Below are 22,500 nucleotides of genomic sequence, written 5' to 3'. Positions count from 1 at the left end.
TGACAAAGTTCCGGCTACTAGCTAAATTGAAGTCATATGGTATAAATGGAAAACTTCTCAATTGGCTGTCTCAGACTGGCTGTCTGAGAGAAAGCAGCGCGTTGTTTTAAATGGTACATTTTCAAACTGGCGAGAAGTTTTAAGTGGTGTACCACAGGGATCTGTGCTCGGCCCCTGTTCTTTTCCTTATTTACGTTAATGATATCGATGAGGACCTCACCTGTAAAGTATCTAAGTTCGCTGATGATACAAAAATTAATGAATAAAGTAGTCACGTCAGAGGATAAGCAGCACTGAACTGTGGTTCAGTGCTGCTTTCTTTTGTTTGTTACTCATCCTGCCATAGTTGGCTGTCGAGCCTTGAGGGAGGTTGTCAAGGTAGTCAATGAGGGGACTGGCCTGGCGGCGTGGCGGGGGCGTTCAGCGCGCCGCGCTTCAACACGAAGGTCAAGACGTCCTTGCCTGCGTTCTCCATCAGGAAGATGAGCTTCGCGCGACGGACGCAAACTTTCGGAGCGGCGGCCATGGTGGAGGGCTTGGGACACAGTTCTTCTCGCCAGCAGCCTGCAAAGAAATTTCCCAAGTGAGGAGCAGGGGCAGGAGAGACGTGGTTTGCAAGGCTCAGTGCGGGAGGGAGGGAGTTGAGCCTTGAAGTGGCCGGCCTGAGCACCGGGATGTGGGGACAAGACAAAGAGGTGGATGGGAGTAAGAGACACTATGGCACACGGCATGGCACGTGTGTTGTGTCCAAACCATTTGACAAGACAACACGAGGCAAGACTTGACTGTGTGTGTGTGTGTGTGTGTGTGTGTGTGTGTGTGTGTGTGTGTGTGTGTGTGTGTGTGCAAGTAAGTAAGTAATTAAGTAAGTAATCAAGTAAGCAAACCTGTATAAAGTATTTCAAGGTGTACATACAATACACAGTCACGTGAGCCGAGGCTCTCTGACGGTGTATTGTACAGTAGAGCAGAGGGCAGGAGTGCAAACAAATTATAATGTACAACAACATAATGAATTGTATTGTACAGCGGCAGTACCGCGCCGCTACAGAGAAGATAAACACTAAGTACAAGTGTCTCACACTAACTTAATAATAATAAAATAATGATGATAATAACAATAACAACAAGAGTAGTGATAACAATAATACTAATAACTACACCAACAACAACAGCAACAACAACAACAACAACAACAACAACAGCAACAATAATAATAATAATAATAATACCAATAAGAATATTATTAGTAACAAATAATAGTAACTAGCATTAATAAACATAATTAATAACTAATACTGGTAACTAGGGCAACAACAACAATAAATACCAACAACAACAACAACAACAACATCATCAACATAATAATAATAATAATAATAATAATAATAATAATAATAATAATAAAAGTAATAATGATAACAGCAACAAATGCGATGACTGCAATAAATAGCATCAAAATCACAGCTTTTGTTGATGAAGTGGTTACTTTTTTAACCTGTTGTTTGTTTGAACATTTTATCAGTTGTAAGAAGAACTTTGTCTATCAAGAGGCAAACTGTTCACAACCAATTTTGGTCCAACTTGTCACACTGTTTGTGAATAATATTGTTGTCAGTATCGCACAAATAAGGTTAACGTTTGTTACTTCTCGTGTGAGAAACATTTTCTGCCAATTTGAATATTGCATTATGTCCAAGATTTTGATGTATTAATAACAATGTGAAGTACTTATGAATGAAGGGAAGCCTGCAAATACTGAAGGCTGAGGAAGCTTTGGATGCAGACTCTTTACGGAAAATGTACAGCGAAGAATTTTATTTTGCCGTCTTGTTGCTTTTGTTAAAAAGACGGCCATGTAGATGCCCATGTAGGAAGGCAGTGCATGAGATGTGGGCAGCGTGAAGTACACTGCGTGTCACCCACTGCTTCACTTGTTACATTACCCACAATTCTTTTTGAAATGCCAGCTGTTTGAGAGACATTTAAACATATGTGTGTGTTTGTGTGTGTGTGTGTGTGTGTGTGTGTGTGTGTGTGTGTGTGTGTGTGTGTGTGTGTGTGTGTTTGTGTGCGTGCGTGCGTGCGTGCGTGGACCGTATGCATTTTTGGCAATGATTTCTTTGGCGGAAAAGATGCCCACCAGTACACAGTGGAGTGGTCCTCCCCTCGTTTCACAGGACGTGGACTCCAGCTTGAAAAGACTCCTCGATAAAGTTCATGACATGTTCAATATTTGCCCTCCCTATTAAGTATATAGATGTTCTCACACAAAAGGCTCCAAAACCCACACATTTCTCAAACAGTAATCAACTCGACAAGACCCAAAAATCAGTTGAACAGAGAGCTTCCTAAACCGTAAGCTCCGCCCTCTGTTCCGGTGAGGATATAGACAGGCGGACAGATGTGGATGCAGACAGACAGAGACAGATTGTGTCCAGTTTTTGTGGTATATAGTCTTGCCTCGTTAGTGCCTCATTTTCTACTTTCTGAGTGTGTGCAGTAGAAAACACAGTGAAAACAATTACAAGGAAAGAAAAGAGTAAGTGTACTCACCTCAAGAGTGCAGGTGTGTACACTCCGGGAGACGGGAGGAAGGAAGGCGCGAGGCGGGAGGTGCCTGTGGGGAGAGACACACTGTGCTTCATGCTCTTACATTTATACTCCACAAGCACAAGTCCTGTATCTGTGTACTCGTACATCTATCTATCTGTATCTATCTGTATAAACAGAGACAGAGAGAGAGAGAGAGAGAGAGAGAGAGAGAGAGAGAGAGAGAGAGAGAGAGAGAGAGAGAGAGAGAGAGAGAGAGAGTCATCCAAAAATGTACTCAGTTTGACTCGCTATAATTTTTTTTTTTTTTTTTTCAGAAACAGTTGGCCAAAATAATAATGGCAGAAGTAAGACTAAGCTTTGAAGAAAGAACATGTCATAAAGTGTTACTGGAGGCACGAAAATGTCAAAAGTGCAAAGACAATTCACAAGACACTTTGACAGGGATCCACCAAGGTGACGCGCCATTGCTCGCATCACAGCTAAGTTTGTACCAGATGGAACTGTTCACGACCTTCATAAGCATGCCTGTGTGGTAGTAGTAGTAGTAGTAGTGGTAGTGGTAGAGGTAGTATTCATGATTTCTCACTACTACTACTACTACTACTACTACAACTACTACTACTACTACTACTACTACTACTACTACTACTACTACTACTACTACTGTTGCTACTACTACTATGTGAATATTAATATTAATGCCTTAAGAATTGTTGCAAAAACAGTTGCAGTAGTAGCATTTATATTTGTAATAGTAGTAGTAATAGTAGTAATAATAGTAGTAAGTAGTAATTGTTGTTATATTGTTATTATGATTGCTATCAATAATATCACACACACACAATAGTAGTAGTAGTAGCAGTAATAGTAGTAGTAAGAGTAGAAGCAATAGTAATTTTAATAATTTAGTATAATTTAATTATTTAATTAATTTTATTTATTTATTTATTTATTTTATTTTATTTATTTTATTTATTTTTTTGGTGGATATGAGTGTGTTCGTTGGTTGAACAAGTCCCTGTATATTAAATAGACTTTTGTGTGTCGCTCAAGTACCGAACGGCCTCGAAACACTGAGCCAAAGGGATGCCGCTCAGCCTGCAGCCAGTGTGGCGGCGTATCTTGTGTGGTGCGCGTGTGTATCGCATTGTGTTCCTCCTCATAGACTTAGTGGTGGTCAAGATAACCAGGATTGGCCAAGCCCCTCCCTGAAGTGTGCTACCAGTAGTGTACCAGGTGTGTTGAGTAGCCGCCAGGTGTACAGCCACACGTGTGTTGTGTACAAGTGCATGTTGTGTACAGAAAGATCTCCCCCCTGTTTTATAAGACCCATAATGCCGCTGGCCGGGAAACTACACTTGCCACCATCTCAGACAGGACGCCATCTTGTTGTGTAAGTCAGAGACGCCTCCTATCACCCCAATCTCTCTCTCCCCACCACCCGCCAGCCACTCCTTCCCACTTCCGCCAGCAGCAGCTACTGGCCGCCCACCAGCCAGCAGCCCCTTCACGGCCACTACCTGCCAGCACGCCTTCCTGCCCTTACCCCCTCCCACTCCTTCCTCCCCCTCCCTTCAACCCACTCCTTCCTAACCACCATTCGCCACCCACTCCTGCCAGGCCCCTACCAGCAACCCACTCCTTCCAGCTCCCCGCCTGCCATCCTCCCCTTCCCGCCCCCCACCCACCATCCACTCCTTCTCGGTCCCCACCCGCCTCACGCTCCTTTCCCCTTTCCGCCGCCCACACAGGAGCTGCTCTCCTCGCTCCCTCCCCCCCACTCATGACGTCACGGACGGCGGTGACAGTGACTGGCTGGTGTGAACCGCACCTCACACTCGCTCTACCTAAATGCTACTACTACTACTACTACTACTACTACAATTACCAGTGCCACTACAATTACTTCTGTTACTACTGCTGCTACTACTACTAATACTACTAATACTAATACTCGTTCTACTTCTACTTCTACTACTAATACTAATATTAGTTCTACTACTACTACTACTACTACTACTACTACTACTACTACTACTACTACTATTTCGATAACTGTTACTACTACTACTTCTACTAGTACTACTACGACTATTATTATTATTGTTACGACTACTCATACTACTATTTTGACTTACTACTACTACTACTACTACTACTACTACTACTACTACTACTATCTACTGCTACTACTACTACTACAACTACTACTTCCTTGCAAGCCTCCCTGTCCGCTTTAACCGTCATTCCTTGATTCATATTTTTTAGTATTTTTATTTTTATTTATTATTATTATTATTATTATTATTATTATTATTATTATTATTATTATTATTATTATTATCATTATTATTATTAGTGTGTGTGTGTGTGTGTGTGTGTGTAGGATTACAGATAAAAATACTATTCATGGATACCGTAATTTATTCACAGAAATAAATAAAAAATCTTACAGTGCACTCTCTCTCTCTCTCTCTCTCTCTCTCTCTCTCTCTCTCTCTCTCTCTCTCTCTCTCTCTCTGTGAGTCAGTCAGCTGTTTTCAAGGTCGCTGGGCCTCGCTGCCCTCCTGCCTGGCTTGTATGATGCCACGTTGCATTTTACAGGAGTACTTTTAATCACCGCAGTAATGTTGTCGTGCAATGCTTGTCAGTAAATTACGTGCTTTTTAATGCCACTTGTCTTGTTATAACACACACACACACACACACACACACAGTTGTTTGCCTGCTCTCTCTCTCTCTCTCTCTCCTCTCTCTCTCTCTCTCTCTCTCTCTCCATCCTCCACCCGTGTATCCTCCTCCTAATAGTAGTAAATCTATTATTATTATTTTTATTATTATTATTATTATTATTAGTAGTAGTAGTAGTAGTAGGAGGAGGAGGAGGAGGAGGAGGAGGAGGAGGAGGAGGAGGAGGAGAGGAGGAGGAGGAGGAGGAGGAGCAGCAGCAGCACCAGTAGCAGTAGCAGAAATAGTAGTAACTGTGGTAGAAATAATAGTAGTAGTAGTAGTAGTAGTAGTAGCAGTAGTAATAGTAGTAGTAATAGTAGTTGTTGTCGTCACCTCCTCCTCCTCCTCCTCTACCTGCCCCTTGCTTCCTGTCATCTCCCTCTCCGCCACGCTCGCAGCAACGTCACGCGACCCGCTAAGGCTGCTTGCCGTCACCCACTGTTGTCTGTTTCCCTCCTTCAAAATTGTGTGTGTGTGGCTGCCGACATGAGTGTGCATTGTCACCAACACCATCACTGTTACTTACCGCAACACTCTTTCCCTCTTTCACTACAAAGGACAAACAAACTCACACAAAGGACACTCTTTTCTGCCGCCATGGCCTGCTACTACTACTACTAATACTGCTACTACTAATACTATTACGATTATTACTGCTACTTCTACTACTACTACGATTATCACTGCTACTACTACTACTAATACTATTACGAGTATTACTGCTACTTCTACTACTACTACGATTATCACTGCTACTACTACTACTACTAATAATACTATTACGAGTATTGCTGCTTCTTCTACTACGATTATCACTGCTACTACTACTATTACTGCTATAACTACTACTACTACTACTACTACTACTACTACTACTACTACTAACTACTACTACTACGATTATGACTACTACTAATGCTAGTAGTACTTCAACTGCTGTTACTGCTAATACTACTGCGACTACTGCTACTACTACTACTACTACTACTACGATTGTGACTGCTTCTACTACTACTACTACTAATACTAGTACTACTACTACTACTGCTGCTACTACTGTTAATACTACTGCGACTACTGCTACTACTACTACTACTACTACTATTTCTACTGCTACTACTACTACTACCACCACCACCACCACCACCACCACCACCACCACCACCACCACCACCACCACCACCACCACTACCACCACCACCACTACCACCACCACCCACCACCACCACCACCACCACCACCACCACCACCACCACCACCATTACTGCTACTACTTCTATTACTACTACTTCTATTACTACTACTCATAATAATAATAATAATAATAATAATAATAATAATAATAATAATAATAATAATAATAATAATACGAGTACTTCTACTACTGCTACTACTGTCAATACTACCTGCGACTATTGGGACTACTTCTGCTATTACTACTACTATTACTACTACTTACCACTACTACTACTGCTGCTGCTACTAGTACTGCTACTACTAGCACCACTACCATTACTACTACTACTACTACTACTACTTTTTATGAAGGAAGGACGCTGGCCAAGGGCAACAAAAGTCGAATAAAAAAAAATGCCCATTGAAATGCCAGTCCCATAAAAGGGTCCAAAGTGGTAGCCAAAAATTGAAGGATAAGTGTCTTGAATCGTCCTTCTTGAAGGAATTCAAGTCATAGGAAGGTGGAAATACAGAAGCAGGCAGGGAGTTCCAGAGTTTACCAGAGAAAGGGATGAATGATTGAGAATTACTGGTTAACTCTTGCGTTAGAGAGGTGGACAGAATAGGGGTGAGAGAAAGAAGAAAGTCTTGCGCAGCGAGGCCGCGGGAGGAGAGGAGGCATGCAGTTAGCAAGATCAGAAGAGCAGTTAGCATGAAAATAGCGGTAGAAGACAGCTAGAGATGCAACATTGCGGCGGTGAGAGAGAGGCTGAAGACAGTCAGTTAGAGGAGAGGAGTTGATGAGACGAAAAGCTTTTGATTCCACCCTGTCTAGAAGAGACTAGTACTACTACCACCACCATTACTACAGCTGCTACTACTACTACTTACTACTACTACTACTACTACTACTACTACTACCACCGTTGCTACTACTACTACTACTACTGCTACTACTACTAATACCACCACTAGAAACTATCACTACTACCACCATTACTACTACTACTACTGCTATTATCACCACCATTGCTACTACTACTACTACTACTACTACTACTACTACTACTACTACTACTACCACCTCCATTACTACTTCTGGTACTACTACTACTACAACCACCACTACTACTACTACTACTACTACTACTACTACTACTACTACTACTACTACAACTGCTACTACTACTCGTACCACCACCACTACTACCACTACCACTACTATCCCTAGCAGCAGTGCCTGTATAATAGTCATCAGGTGTCACGGTGTGATGAGAGGAAGCCTTAAAAAGGAAAAACAAGTGTCTGTGTGGCAGCTTCGGCCTGACACACTGAGGCAGAGTCAGACACGTGCACAGTGTGAATACAGTGTGTGTAAGGCAACGCCAATAAACACTTCCCTGCCTCTTCACACACACACACACACACACACACACACACACACACACACACACACACACACACACACACACACACACATATTGTCATAAAATATATTTTTTATAGAAATATTTTTTGTTCATAGATTTACTGGAAGAGTATTGCGATGAGAACGTGTAGGAGAACCAGATGTCCACACACGCAGAGAGAGAGAGAGAGAGAGAGAGAGAGAGAGAGAGAGAGAGAGAGAGAGAGAGAGAGAGAGAGAGAGAATGCAAACCATCACTAATATAGTATTTAGGTTAATTCAGTATTTCTTTAGTTAACGTTCAAATACCACATTATCTGTAATTCATTGATTTGCAAGATGGCCGCCACTCACTCCTTATCGAGCACCAATATTGTGAGTAGCGACAAGTGGGAAATGGGACGCCATTTTGTTCCCAGGCAAACGCCGCGCGCCCCCTCGCTGCCAGCCGTGCCTGCTCTCATGTCTCTCTCTCGTGTTGAAGACACCTATTGTACAGTAAATACTCGTACTGGCCCATACTTTCTCTCTCTCTCTCTCTCTCTCTCTCTCTCACACACACACACACACAAACGTAAATGAGAAAGAGAGAGTGGGGAAGCAGAAAGAAGTGAGAGCGGAGGAGGAGAAGACGAGAAGGATAAGGAAAAGGAGGAGGAAGAGGAGAAAGAGGAGAAGGAAAAAGGGGAGGAGGAGGAGAAGGACGAGGAGAAGGAAAAGGAGGAAGAGGAGGAGGAGGAGGAGGAGGAAGAGGAAGAAGAAGAGGAAGAGTAAGACGAGGAGAAAGAAAAAGAGGAAGAGAAGTAGGACGAGGAGAAGGAAAAGGAAGATAAAGAGGAGGAGAAAGATGAGTATGAAGAGAGGCAAAGAAGGAAGAGGAGGAAGAGGAGGAGTAGAGGAAAAAAATAGTAGGAAGAAGAAAGAGAGAGAGAGAGAGAGAGAGAGAGAGAGAGAGAGAGAGAGAGAGAGAGAGAGAGAGAGAGAGAGTGGAAAGTTGATAGATTCATGGTTCCTCTGGTCTCTCTCTCTCTCTCTCTCTCTCTCTCTCTCTCTCTCTGTTATTGCTTTAGCACTACTACTACTACTACTACTACTATTACTGTTACTACTACTACTACTACTACTACTACTACTACTATTATCGAATAAATAGATTAATGCATAATACATGCAATAGTAACAATCAAAACAAACAAAAGGGCCAAATGACATGAATAAATAAATAAATAAATAAATAAACAATAAAACACAAAGAGAACAGACAGCCGCCATCACCATCATCACCACCACAAGCACCACCACCATCACGACCCAAACACCAATACCTGTCTCACTGCTCACCTTAATATAAGTATTTTCTCCCCCACACACACAACCAACTTGCCTGAAACCAATATTCTCAATCACTAAACACAACAACCACCACCACCGCCACCACTGCCCTCGTTCGGAAGTATGTGTGTGTTCGGCTTCTTGACTTTGGCTTCGTCTTCGTCTGTTTATAAGAAGCGAGGCCGGAGTGTATGGAGAAGGATGAAGGAAGGGGAAGGATGGGGCAGGGAGGTTAGGAAGCGTGGGACACAAAAGGATACTGAGGATATTGGGGGGTGGGTAGGGGGATGAAGGATATTAGGAAGGCAATGTTATTTTGGCAAGGAGGAGAAGGAGGAGGAAGAGGAAGGAGGAGATAAAAATGTAAAAGGGATGAGGAGTAAACGGGTTAAAGGAGAGGAGATATGAAGGAAGAAGTGATGGAGGAATATGCTGAAGGAAAGGTTGAAAGAAGGAAGGAAGGAAGGAAGGAGGAAGCAAAGTTATTGATTTTTTTCTTTGTCCTCTTTGCTTGACATTCTTTTTTTCTCTCTCAGCGATCTATTTTCTTTAAGAACTCTCTTAAATATTTACTACACACCGACACACTTGAGAGAGAGAGAGAGAGAGAGAGAGAGAGAGAGAGAGAGAGAGAGAGAGAGAGAGAGAGAGAGAGAGAGAGAGAGAGAGAGAGAGAGAAGGGCACTCCAACACCCATCATTACTTCTCTACTTACTCTTCTTTCTTCTATAGCGCTTTCCTCCTTCTCCTCCTCATCTCCTTCTCTCGCGCCTTCTTCTATTTTTCTTTCTCCTCCTCTGGCTTTTCCTTTTACTTCTCTTCCTTTTCTTCCTCTTCGTATAACCTTACCACCACAACCGCCGTCGCCACCACTACCGCCGCCGCCCAGCTGATGGTCCTGTCCCGAGCTAAGGACGGTCACCAATGATTACTCGTTTCTGGGACAATCTTGAACCGCGTGTTTGCTCGCTTCATCAGGTTACTGTCCCCCTAACGAGACTGTCCCCCCAGACCAGACCAGCCTTTCGTCTTACCAGCTCCTCTCCTCTAACTGAATGTCTTCAGCCTCTCTCTCTTCCCCGCAATGTCGCATCTCCTGCTATCTTCTATCGCTATTTTCTCGTCAACTGTTCTTCTGATCTTGCTAACTGCATGCCTTCCATCCTCCCGCGCCCTCGTTGCACACGACTTTCTACTTTTGCTCACCCCTATTCTGTCCACCTCTCTAATGCAAAAGTTAACCAGTATTTTCAATCTTTCATCCCTTTTTCTGGTAAACTCTGGAACTCCCTGCCTGCTTCTGTATTTCCCCCTTCCTATAAATTGAATTCTTTCGAGAGCGAGGTCTCAAGACACTTCTCTCATTTGTGTTAAACTTTTTCGGCTCTTTCTTTTCATAGGTATATATTTTGTTGCCTTTGACCAGTGCCCCTCTTGCATAAAAGTCCCCTTCTCTATTACCTCCCTGGAAACTGACTTCGATTCTCCCCATCTCTATCCCTTCCCCACGAGCCCCACCACCCCCACTCTCTCTCTCTCTCTCTCTCTCTCTCTCTCTCTCTCTCTCTCTCTCTCTCTCTCTCTCTCTCTCTCTCTCTCACCAGGACGGTCCCAGGAGAGCAGAGGAGGCCATGTTTTGTTACAATCAGTGGTATTTACTTCCTTCCTCTGATGCTGATGGGGAACAAAAGTGTCCCTCGATGTATTTTTCCCGTGGTGTCTAATTGGCGATGGGGAAACAAATCAGTAGGGAAGGGAAAAAAAAAACTAAGGAAAAGTTGAACTGATTAATTGACGGAGGGAAGAAAAGAGGGATGAAAAAGGTTTAGGAGGAAAGAAAATGGGTAAGGAAGGAATACTTAGGACAATGAGGGCAGATGATGGAGATGAGAGAAGCTTGTGTGAGGGATCAGAGAAGGAGGAAATGGGAGGGAATGGAGGAAAGAAGGATGGGACAGGGAAGAAAGGACGTAAGAAAAGAAGGGAATGAAGAAAAAGGGGAAGATAGGAAGAAAAGGGTATAGAAAAGGAAAATAATATAGACAGGAGGGAAAATACAAGAAAATAATAAAGAAGAGAGGAAATGGAGAAAAGATGAATGGAAGAGGGAGAAAAGGTGCAGAGAAGAGAGAAAATAAAGAAAAGAAGGAAAAGACAGGAAAAAAGTGCAGAAGAAAGGAAGGGGACGGAGGAAAGAACTGGGACAAGGAGGAATGGAAAGGAAAAAAGGAAAGAGGAATGGGGCAAGGAGGAAAGAGTTTAGGAAGGGAAGGGAAGGAAAGAAAGAGAAGGAGAGAAGGATGGGATGGGAAAAAAAGGTTTGAGAAGAGTTTCAAAGACAGATAAAAGAAAAATTTTAAAACTTATTAAACAATGCATATGTAAATTTAAGTTTCTCTCTCTCTCTCTCTCTCTCTCTCTCTCTCTCTCTCTCTCTCTCTCTCTCTCTCTCTCTCTCTCTCTCTCTTGGTGCAAATTAAATGCCGTTTAATGAAATCGCCAATGATTGCTTATCTTGAGACCATTACTCTTATTTTATGCTCGAGTAAAAAAAAAAAAAGAAAGAAAAGAAAAAAAGCTTAATTAGAAAAGTTTGCTGCTCATAACAGACGCTTAAGGCTTGTTAATCTTTACACCAAGTTATCTTTGGCAAATCTGTTTTTCATGGCGTTAATTAAGCTTTTTTATTTTATTTTATTTCCTGGGGGTGCGTGTGAATGACTTAAACACACACACACACACACACACACACACACACACACACACACACACACACACACACACACACACACACACACACACTTTATAGACAAAATGACGAATCACATACTGCAAAATACACGAGTAACAAAATTTATACAAATGAATAATAAAGAAAGTAACACATAGAACTGAAACACCTATCTGTCTGTCAATTGTCTAAATAAAACTACAAAGTCATTTTTTTTTTTTTTAGGTAGAGAAATAGGAGACCTGAAAGGAAGAAAAAAGAAAAAAAAAAATAATAATAATAAGAAGAAGAAGAAGAAAACTCAATTCTTTCCTGTATGATTGAACTTTCCAAGAACGACAAACGGAAAACACTCATTTAACACTCAACGTGAACCTTAAGTGTCGGTCTGTGTGTCTGTCTGTGCGTGCGTGTGTGTGTGTGTGTGTGTGTGTGTGTGTCTGTCTGTCTGTGTGTGTGTGTGTGTGTGTTTGAAAGGCGACAATCATCCATCATTTCCACGCTTCAGACAAACGGATGACTTGACAAGCCTTTCTGATTGGGAGAGCGAGGGCCAGAGTCAGGGAGGCGAGGAAATATAATGACAGACGACCAAGAGGAGGAGGAGGAGGAATAGGAGGAGGAGGAGGAGGAGGAGGAGGAGGAGGAGGAGGAGGAGGAGGAGAAAGAGGAACGGAAAAAAACTATCAGTTTTCTCAGATTTTTCAGTGACGTTTTACAACTTCAACTCCTCCTCCTCCTCGTGGTCCTCCTCCTCCTCCTCCTCCTCTTCCTCGTAACTACCCGCCATTTTAACCACTAAGAGAGAGAAAGAAGAAAAATACTTCAACACAAAGCCTTTCACTGATCTATTCTCTTCCTCGTCCTCTTTCTCCTCCTCCCCCTCCTCCTCCTCCTCCACCTCTTCCTCTTCTTTCTCCTCCTCCTGCTCTTCCTCGCGTTGTTTGAAGAGCCGTGCAGACGGACACTCTATAAGATAAGAAAAGGATGTCTTGGACTTTTTCTTCCCGAGTCTTTTTCTAAACCCTCCTCTGTGTGTCCTTCTCTCTGTCTCTCTTTCTCTCTCTCTGTCTATCTGTCCGGCTGGTTGATTATATTGCTGGAGAAGGAGGAGGAGAAGGAGGAGGAAAAGGACGAATACAAAGGAATACAAAGAAAGTCCAAACAGCAACAGAGCTCCTTACTAAACTGTTTCGGTAACTATTCTACGCTATTAGTGGGAGAGACAGGATAATACAGACGCTCCTCCCCACCACTCTCATCACTCTAACCAATACTGCCCAGAAAAAAATAAAATAAAATGTTGTATAGAAAAACCACATGAATTTGAGAGGAAAGTAATAAAGAATTAAGTCTAAGAGGAGGAGGAGGAAGAGGAGGAAGAAGAGGAAGAAGAGAGAGAGAGAGAGAGAGAGAGAGAGAGAGAGAGAGAGAGAGAGAGAGAGAGAGAGAGAGAGAGAGAGATAAAAAGCTACTCCAATTTCACTTGTTAATCGTTAAGACTGTAAAGATATGTAACAGGAGGAAATGAGAGGCAAGGGGGGAGGGAGGAAGGTAACAAGAGAGAAATTAGAAGAAAGGAAGAGCAAAAAAGAAAGACAGGTAGGAAAAGAGGATGAGAGGCAAAGAAGAGAAGGAAGAGTAAGTAGAGAGACAGGTTAGCAGAGAGAGAGGAGGATAATATGAGAGAGAAGTAGAGATAGGCAAGGAAAAGGAGTAAGAACAGAAAGGAAGAACGGAAAACAGAACAGGAGAGATAAGCAAGGAAAGGAAGATAAAGAAGAGAAAGGAAGATAATAAAAGCGAAATTAGAGGTAGGCAAAGAAAGGAAGGGTAAGGAAAGAAAGGAAGAAAGGAAAAGAGAACAGGAAAAATAAGCAATGGAAGGAAGAGTAAGAAGAGAGAGGAAGATAAGAAAATATAGAAATTAGAGGTAAGCAAGGAAATGAAGAATAACACAAGAAAGGAAGAAAAGAAGAGAAATGAGAAGAGGTTAACCAAATAAAGAGATAGATAAAAATAGATAGATAGATAGATAGATAGATAGATAGATAGATAGATAGAGAGAGAGAGAGAGAGAGAGAGAGAGAGAGAGAGAGAGAGAGAGAGAGAGAGAGAGAGACAGCTAATCATCGAGAAAGAATAGGAAAGGGAGTAGCAAGATTTCCACAGCCTTTCGTTGAAAATCATCCTAATTAAACGCTGCCACTTTGCCACTTAAGCAGTCAAGAGGGGAAACTGACGGACGGAGCTTTTAAACCTCTCAACTCCCCGCCACTTCAAGTCACACGCGTCGCAGGTCAAACGTAGCAAATCAAGTGGAAGCGAGGCCCTTTGCACCAAATCACTTGACCTCCATCACACGGACGCAAATGAAGGAGTTAAACAGAAAAAAAAAAGACCAGAATCTATTAGTCGGAACTTGAAAGGCTGAAGGCTAAACATAGACGCACCCTTGACTGGGCCACTGCGACACTGCCTCTCCCAGTAATCAAGATGAGAACGGGAGGGAGAGAAGTGCAAGGAGACGATGAGGAAACCGACACGTGGATGGGAGGCTGGGGAGAGAGAGTAGGGTAGCATTGGTGTGTTGGGTATTAGTACGAGACAAACAAATGAGGAAAGACAGGCGTGTGGAGTGAGTACGAGTGACTGAAAGACTAGGAGGGGTTGGGGAGTGTCTGGAGATGGTGGAGATAAACAAGGAGTGACAGGGTTTGACAGGGAGTGACTATAGGAGTGCTTTGGAGTGAAGAGGAATGAAAATGAGAGTGATTTTGAGTGTTTTGGAGTGACGAGGTATGAAAATGAGAGTGATTTGGAGTGTTCTGGAGTGACGAGGTATGAAAATTAGTGGTTTGGAGTGTTTTGGAGTGACGAGATATGTATGAAAACGGGAGTGATTTGGAATGTTCTGGAGTGACGAGGTATGAAAATGAGAGTGGCTGGGAGGCTTCTGGAGTGAGGAGTATAAAAAAAATATGAGTAATGCTCTACAAACGGTTTACAAATAATAATTAGTTTCTATAGAGGATTATTTGATTTTATAAAATAATTGAATATTTCAAACATAATATTGTTAAAGGAAAATAACATAATATAGAATTAACGCTTAAAAAATTCTAGCCAATAAAATTTAAAGTTATTACATACCAAAACTATGAAATAATAAAAGATAAAACTAACTAATAAAACTAACCTCATTAAAAAAAGTTGCTTATTGTTAATCAACGACTTAAAAATACAAAAATATAAAATAAATAAAACTGCCTACATAGCTAAAAGTCATAAAAATGATAACACAACACTTGACTAAAATAATATCACACAAAACGATCGACATGCCGATGATTTTGCATACAAGTGTGTTAGCCACATTTGCCAAAAATAAGTTAGTGGTGGTATATACATATATATATATATATATATATATATATATATATATATATATATATATATATATATATATATATATATATATATATATATATATATATATATAGAGAGAGAGAGAGAGAGAGAGAGAGAGAGAGAGAGAGAGAGAGAGAGAGAGAGAGAGAGAGAGACTAATAAAAGTATTTCTTAACCTGAAAAGAAAGAAAAAAGCAAACATTAGATGTGTGCAGTGTGTCATCCTTCGTGGCTTACCCAATGTTTCCTGACGGCGACGCACGAGGCAGGCGAGGAGAGAACCAGAGATGAAGGGAAGGATGTCGTGTGAGGGGAGGGAATGTTTCTGTTGCTACTGCTGCTGTTGTTGTTATTGTTGTTGTTGTGTTGGTTATGTGTTGTACTGGCCTAACAGGACACCCGCGTAAGCTCAGTAACACAGTCAAGCTACACAGACGGCGGTGTGCCCTTTGCTGTAACACTTCGGAACCTACAAGGCGGTGGTTTGGATTCAGTTTTGCTTTTCCTGGGTTTTGTTTGCGCGTCTCCAAACAAAGGCCACGAGAAGCAAAGGTGTGAATCCAAACGACTGCTTTGTAGTGATGCGCTCCGTGTTAGAGCAGAGGTGACGCCCTGACTGTGACTGAGCGCTGGCGTCCTACGAGGCCTGCACGCAACACACCACCTGCACAACAACAACAACAACAGCAACAACAACATCTACCACTACTAGCAGCAGCAGTAGCAGTAGCTGTAGCTAGGAGTTCAGGACTGGCGCGTGGCCGTAAGGGGAATCTTCCTTTGAGGGAGGAGCAACAGGTGACCTGAAGTCTCATGGCCTCATGGCCTGGGCTGTCTTGTTCATGCTCAGCCTGAGGGCCTGACCTGTCACAGACCTGCCCTCAATGGCTTGGCGGCGTGGTTGGCAGGGTGGTTGGCGCCACCCTCAACCCATATACCCACCATTGCAGAACATGGCGGCGAGGCACTGCTGCTTTCACTTCACCTTGCCTCCTGCAGGGCTGAAGTAAGGCACAGTCTGGTGTGATGTAGCGGTGCACGTCAGCACCTGCACGAGGGCGGCCAGCGCCACCTGCCTCCTGAAGACGGCCACCCCGTTCGCCACGCAGCGCATAGTGACGGGGGTCTGCCGTCCTCCCCAGCAGCCCAGGCCCATCTTGGCTACCTGGGCAGGACTGAGGGTTCCGCTCCCCCCAATGGAGAAGGTGCGGCGCAGCACCCGGCCTGGGAGGGGACAGCCGCACACTCGCTGAGTCACGGGGCAGCCTCAGCCGCGCGGGGACACGCAGACAGTTGTTCTGTTGTTTCGTTGTGACGTCTGTCCGAAAAAGAAAATCCTGTTGCGTTGTGGTTCTGCGCTGAACAAATTTCATGGATGGAGTGAATGAATGAGTGTGACATCATGGTGACTCCCTCACCTGCACACACACCTGAGGGCGCCACAGTGAGGCTGTGACGCACACGCCGCGCACAGAGAGAAACAGAAAGAGAGAGAGAGAGAGAGAGAGAGAGAGAGAGAGAGAGAGAGAGAGAGAGAGAGAGAGAGAGAGAGAGAGAGAGAGACAGCGAAAAAACAGAAAAAAAGGAAAAAAACAGGAAAACGAAAAAGGAAATAAAAAAGGGAAAAGGGAAAAAAAGATGTAGGAAACGAAGCATTTTTCCACCACACGAGCGCAGAAAATGAAGACATAATATCCGTCCATTTTGTATCATTAACCTAACCACGCTGGCCTGCCCTAGATAGCGGCAAAATTTACCGTTAATGTACAGTACTACACATCCATTGTATTACCTCCTGCACTTTACTACTAACCTACACCCTCCCTGGTACCGCGGCTAGTGTAAACAAAGGCCACACACCGCCAAGGCCTCGTCCTCTAAATATTTAAAACGATCTCCCAAAACCTGCTTCTTTTTACGTGCAGTAGAAGAATGGTATAAAAAGATTGCGTAAGGGAAGCCATAAGGAAAATGTTTTGGCAGAATGCTATAGTGTTTTTGCTTGGTGTAATGGAGACTTATTTTCTTTCTCTGTCTTCCTTTAAATATTTAACACGATCTCCCAGAAGCTGATATTTTTTTTTTTTCAGTACAGCAGACGAATGTTGTAGAAAAAAATGACATAAGAGAAACTATAATGGAAGAATGGTATAGTTTTGTTGCTTGGTGTAGTGGAGACGAATTATTGGTAGTTTTTCTTCCTGTGGCTTCTGTTCGAACAAAGAAGATCTGGTATAGAAGAGTTGCATTAAGAGAAGCGAATAAAGAAAACGAAAAAGAAGATTAGACAAAAAAAAGATTAGGCAGATTACACAAAAAATAGACAAATTAAACAAAAGACGATTAGAGAGATTAGACAAAAGGAGATTAAACAGACTAAACAAAAAAAAAGATTAAAGAGATTAAACAAAAGAGGATTAGACAATTAGACAAAATAATAGACAGATTAGAGAAAAGATTAGACGGAGTGGACAAAAGATTAGACAAATTAGACAAAATAAGATTAGACAAAAGTACACATACGGATGACGGCTGAAAATATGTAAAGTACCTCCATACAGACACTGCCACATGAAGACCTAAGAACTTGAAGCAACTTCCCTAATTTTTTACGTTCTCATGTTCACCTAATCTCTCTCTCACATATCATCCCTCGACCTGATCTAATTTTAATCCAATCCAATCCTATTCAGCCCTATCCTATCGCATCCAGACCCCCAGTGAGGTCTTCCCAGTCCTTAACCCCCTCCCCCCACACGCGCACAGCCAGCCCTTGGGAAATCAGGGCTAAGGGACGACTGTAGGAGAGTCTTCTTATGGTACAGTAGGAGGTAGAAATCCTACTCTCTCTCTATCTCTTTCTCTCTCTCTCTACTCTTTCCCCCTGATTCTCTCTCTCTCTCTCTCTCTCTCTCTCTCTCTCTCTCTCTCTCTCTCTCTCTCTCTCTCTCTCTCTCTCTCTCTCTCTCTCTCTCTCTCTCTCTCTCTCTCTCTCTCTCTCTCTCTCTCTCTCTCTCTCTCTCTCTCTCTCTCTCTCTCTCTCTCTCTCTCTCTCTCTCTCTCTCTCTCTCTCTCTCTCTCTCTCTCTCTCTCTCTCTCTCTCTCTCTCTCTCTCTCTCTCTCTCTCTCTCTCTCTCTCTCTCTCTCTCTCTCTCTCTCTCTCTCTCTCTCTCTCTCTCTCTCTCCTCTTCCTTCGTCCTAATCTTTCGCCATTCTTCCTATTTTTTTCCTATTCTCACTTTTCTTGCTTCTCTCTCTTTTCCTACTCTTGTTTTTTGTGCTTTCTCTCTCTCTCTCTCTCTCTCTCTCTCTCTCTCTCTCTCTCTCTCTCTCTCTCTCTCTCTCTCTCTCTCTCTCTCTTGTTACCTGTCATTTCCTCCCTTCACATATCTTTACAGCCTCTGGCCCCTGCTTTCCCCCTCCTCTGTCTTTTGTACACCTCTTTCCCTCTCTTTCACACATCTTCATATTCTGTCTTCCCTTCCTTCCCTCCTGTCCTTATCTCCCTCCCTCCCTCCGCCCATCCTTCATATGTTTATCTCCTTTCCTTCCCTCCTTCACACATTCTTATCTTCCTCCCTCCTGCATCCTCTCCTCCTCTCCTTCTAACTTGACGCGTAAGGAAAAAGAAGGAATGTATTATTATTATGCTGGGACGAACATTTTTAAAACTTCTTTCTTTTTCTTCAGTTCTTCCGGTTTTTTTTTTCTTTTTTGGTTCATGTTTTCATTTAATTCGTAATATTATCGTTATTGCTATTTTTGTTATTCATTATTGTTATTATTACATGTTGTCGTGATTATCAAAACGGCTTCACCATCACAAACGACAACAACAACAGCAACAACAACAATAACATCAACAACAATAACCGGTACCCATCCTATATAAAAACAAAAGCAACAACAATTACTACTACTACTACTACTACTACTGCTACTACTACTACTACTACTACTACTACTACTACTACTACTACTACTACTACTACTACTTTTACTACTACTACTACTTTTACTATTACTACTACCGCCACTACCACCACCACTACTACTACTACGTAGCTACTACTACTACTACTACTACTACTACTACTACTGCTACTACAAATAGCATAAGAAAAATTAGCAGCAGAAAAAAAAAATTCGCAGCAGAAAAGAGAGAGAGAGAGAGAGAGAGAGAGAGAGAGAGAGAGAGAGAGAGAGAGAGAGAGAGAGAGAGAGATTCTTGTTTTCCATCTTATTATGATTTCTTGCACACCATCACGCTTCCTTGCACCTACTTTTCTCCCTCCTCCTCCTCCTCCTCCTTCTCTTCCTCTCTTCCCTCTCCTCCTCCTCTCCTCCTCCTCCTCCTCTTCCTCCTTTTCGACACAACACGGCTGCCTCATCATTCAGGGAGCGGCGCCCCCCACCTTAGGAAACCCTAGATATGACCACGAGAGTACTGATACGGGTGGGAGGAGAGGGGAAAGATGGGGGGTGTGAGAGAGAGAGGGAAGTGCTTAAGGGAGCGAGGAGGGAGAAGGGGAGAGGTAGGAGTAAAAAATATGTTTGTTATTCTCTTCCACTGCTGAAGGAAGGAGGAGGAAGGGAAGATGGAGGACGAAGAAGGAGAGGAAGAGAGAGAGATGGAGGAGCAAGGAGAGAAAGGGTGATGTGGGAGGAAGGAGGGAAGAGAACCGTAAGTAGGTGGGGGAAAAGATTGGTAGATTTTTCTTTATCTTTTTCTCGTTTTCTTCCGTTTGTCTGCTTCCCTGTTGATTAACTTAGTGTTCTCTCTCTCTCTCTCTCTCTCTCTCTCTCTCTCTCTCTCTCTCTCTCTCTCTCTCTCTCTCTCTCTCTCTCTCTCTCTCTCCCCCTTATATATACCATTGACTCACCTTTCGTTTTCTGATCTTTTGTCTCACATTCTACAATTCTCATTCACTTTCTTTCTATCTCCTTCACTGCTTTTGCTCTACATTTTGTCTCTCCTTCAGTCCTCCTTTCCTTTATTTTTTTCTCTCTTTCAATCCCTCTTTATCATATTTCTTTAATTTTCATATTTTTCATTCTTTCTTTTTTTCTTTTGCACATGTCTGGTATCTCTTTGTAGATTACCTCCTTTTCTTTCCTCCCTCCTTCTCTTCCCTCCGTCTCACCATCTTCCCTCCCTCCTGTCCCTGAATCTTCCTGTACGTTCTCCCTTCTCTCCCTCCCTTCCCTCTCTTTCTTCCCTCTCTCCTTCTCTTCTCTCCCTGCTTCCTGTCCTTCCTTCCCCTTCCTTCCGTCCCTCCTTCATCATTCTCTTTCTTCCTTCCTTCTTCCCTTCTTTCCTTTACGTCCCTCCCTCCCCCTTTTCTTCCCTTCCTTCTCTCTATCCTATCCTTACATCTTTCCTTTACGTCCCTCCCTCCCCCTTTTCTTCCCTTCCTTCTCTCTATCCTATCCTTACATCTTTCCTTTTCGTCCTCCCTCCCGCCGTTCCCTCCTTGGATTTGCGACTCCCAGACCACAACAGCCGCTGCAAATGTCTCACTACGAGCCGAGAAAACCTAATGATACCAACTTCTGAAGGAGTTTTCGGTCCGTTCTGTTCGCTGGAAACTTCGTGGAATCTGTTCTTGCTTACAAAACACTTCACTCTTCCATTGTTCGTCCTTTCTTCTTCCCCGAACTTCCAACTACAAAGTCGTAACTCGTAACTTTCTCACGACCACTTTATGTTACTAATCACTCGCTAATTCATCGTAAACTTGTGTGTTTCTTCCTATTTTGTACTTTGTGGTTTTCTTTATTTAATCTTTTTCTCTCTTTCGTTCTTTTTTTCTTTTTTTTTTTGCTTTTTCCCGTTCTTTGTCCATAGTTTTCTGGCTCTCTTTCCTTCTTTTCTTTGTTGTCAGTTTTTTTGTTTTTCACACTCACCCCTCACCTTAAAAGCGGCAGCCTGAGGGGTCACACACACACACACACACACACACACACGGCCACAAAGCGACAGGACGCCAATAACTGTGAGCCCTTCCCCTCTTTTTCCCCTCCTCGTACACACTGTTCCCCTCACTTGCCTCTTATTCCTCTCTTCATCACCTATTTTCCTATCTCCCTTTTCTGTTTTCCCCTTTGTGTTAAATGTTTTGTCTTGTGTCCCTCTTCTTTTTTTACATCCTTTTGAGTTTTTTTTTCCAGAAGATACGAGTATATATAAGAAGTAACCCTGAGAAGAGGAGGAGGAGGAGGAGGAGGAGGAGAAGGAAAAAGAGAGGAAGGAATCCAAATCAACATGAACACTTTAAAACTCTCACTCGACTTGGTGATAATAAAACAATAAAAACTCAAGTCTCAATTTTCTGCGAATGAGGAGGAGGAGAAGGAGGAGGTGGAAGAGGAGGAGGAGGAAGAGGAGAAGGAGGAGGAGGAGAAGGAGGAGGAGGAGGAGGAGGAGGAGGAGGAGGAGGAGGAGAGCGAGAACAGTGATAGCTAGGATAAACAGTGAATACTAAAACAAGAAGATAGACGATGAGAAAGACAATGAAGAAAAGGAAGAAGAGGAGGAGGGATAAGAAGAAAAGATTGAAACATCCTCAAACATTTTATCATACTTGCAGATTATTTACATTGTGACTATTTAAAGTACATGAAGAAAATAAGGTGCCAATAGTCCATATAAAGCATTTTTTTTTGTTTTATTTGGCCAAAACAACAACAACAAAAAAAAAAGAGAGAAAATAAGAGGAGAAAGAGGAGGGGAGGAAAATGAAAACGACGAAGATGGCAAGGATGAGGAGTGAACAGAACAAGGAGGAGAAGAGAGACGATGAGAGAAACAAGGAAGATGAGGAGGAGGAGGAATAAGAAGAAAAAAAAAAGGAGGCTGAAAACGATAATAGCAACGAACAGTACAATGACTGAAAAGACAAGAAGAGACGATGAAACAGACAAAGAAGAGGAAGAGGAGGAAGAAGAAGAAGAGAACGAGGATGAAAACGATGATAAAGATGAACAATAAACAGAACAATGAAAGAAAAGACAAGGAGACGATGAAAGAGACAAGGAAGAAGAAAAGGAGGAGGAGGAGGAGGAGGAGGAGGAGGAAGACAGGAAGAAAGAGGAATCGCTGCTCTCTCACAAGTCGTTTGGCAAATTGATTGAGGCTGGAAATCGTGATATGATC

At 42.7% G+C, this 22,500-nt stretch overlaps 1 protein-coding gene and 1 long non-coding RNA gene across 4 annotated transcripts in view; one reads left to right on the top strand and one right to left on the bottom strand.

The window, feature by feature from the left end:
• The window catches only part of LOC135098279 (uncharacterized), a 100,534-nt gene that overhangs the window by 69,975 nt on the left and 8,059 nt on the right, over positions 1 to 22,500 (top strand). For 2 of the 3 annotated variants that reach the window (XR_010266783.1, XR_010266782.1), the window contains one exon: positions 2,871 to 3,039. The gene's annotated coding sequence lies outside the window, so the exon portion shown is untranslated. Of the gene's footprint in view, positions 1 to 2,870; positions 3,040 to 3,609; positions 3,972 to 22,500 lie in introns of those variants that run through there. The other variant, XR_010266781.1, reaches the window with a different exon arrangement.
• Positions 426 to 10,562, bottom strand: LOC135098282 (uncharacterized). The gene is made up of 3 exons (XR_010266784.1): positions 9,918 to 10,562; positions 2,557 to 2,620; positions 426 to 564 (listed from the first exon to the last, which is right to left on the bottom strand). It is a non-coding gene; the product is annotated as an uncharacterized LOC135098282 (long non-coding RNA).

This window comes from Scylla paramamosain, unplaced genomic scaffold (genome assembly GCF_035594125.1).
Source record: "Scylla paramamosain isolate STU-SP2022 unplaced genomic scaffold, ASM3559412v1 Contig53, whole genome shotgun sequence".
NCBI lineage: Eukaryota > Metazoa > Arthropoda > Malacostraca > Decapoda > Portunidae > Scylla > Scylla paramamosain.
This window is presented reverse-complemented; position numbering and strand designations above follow the sequence as displayed.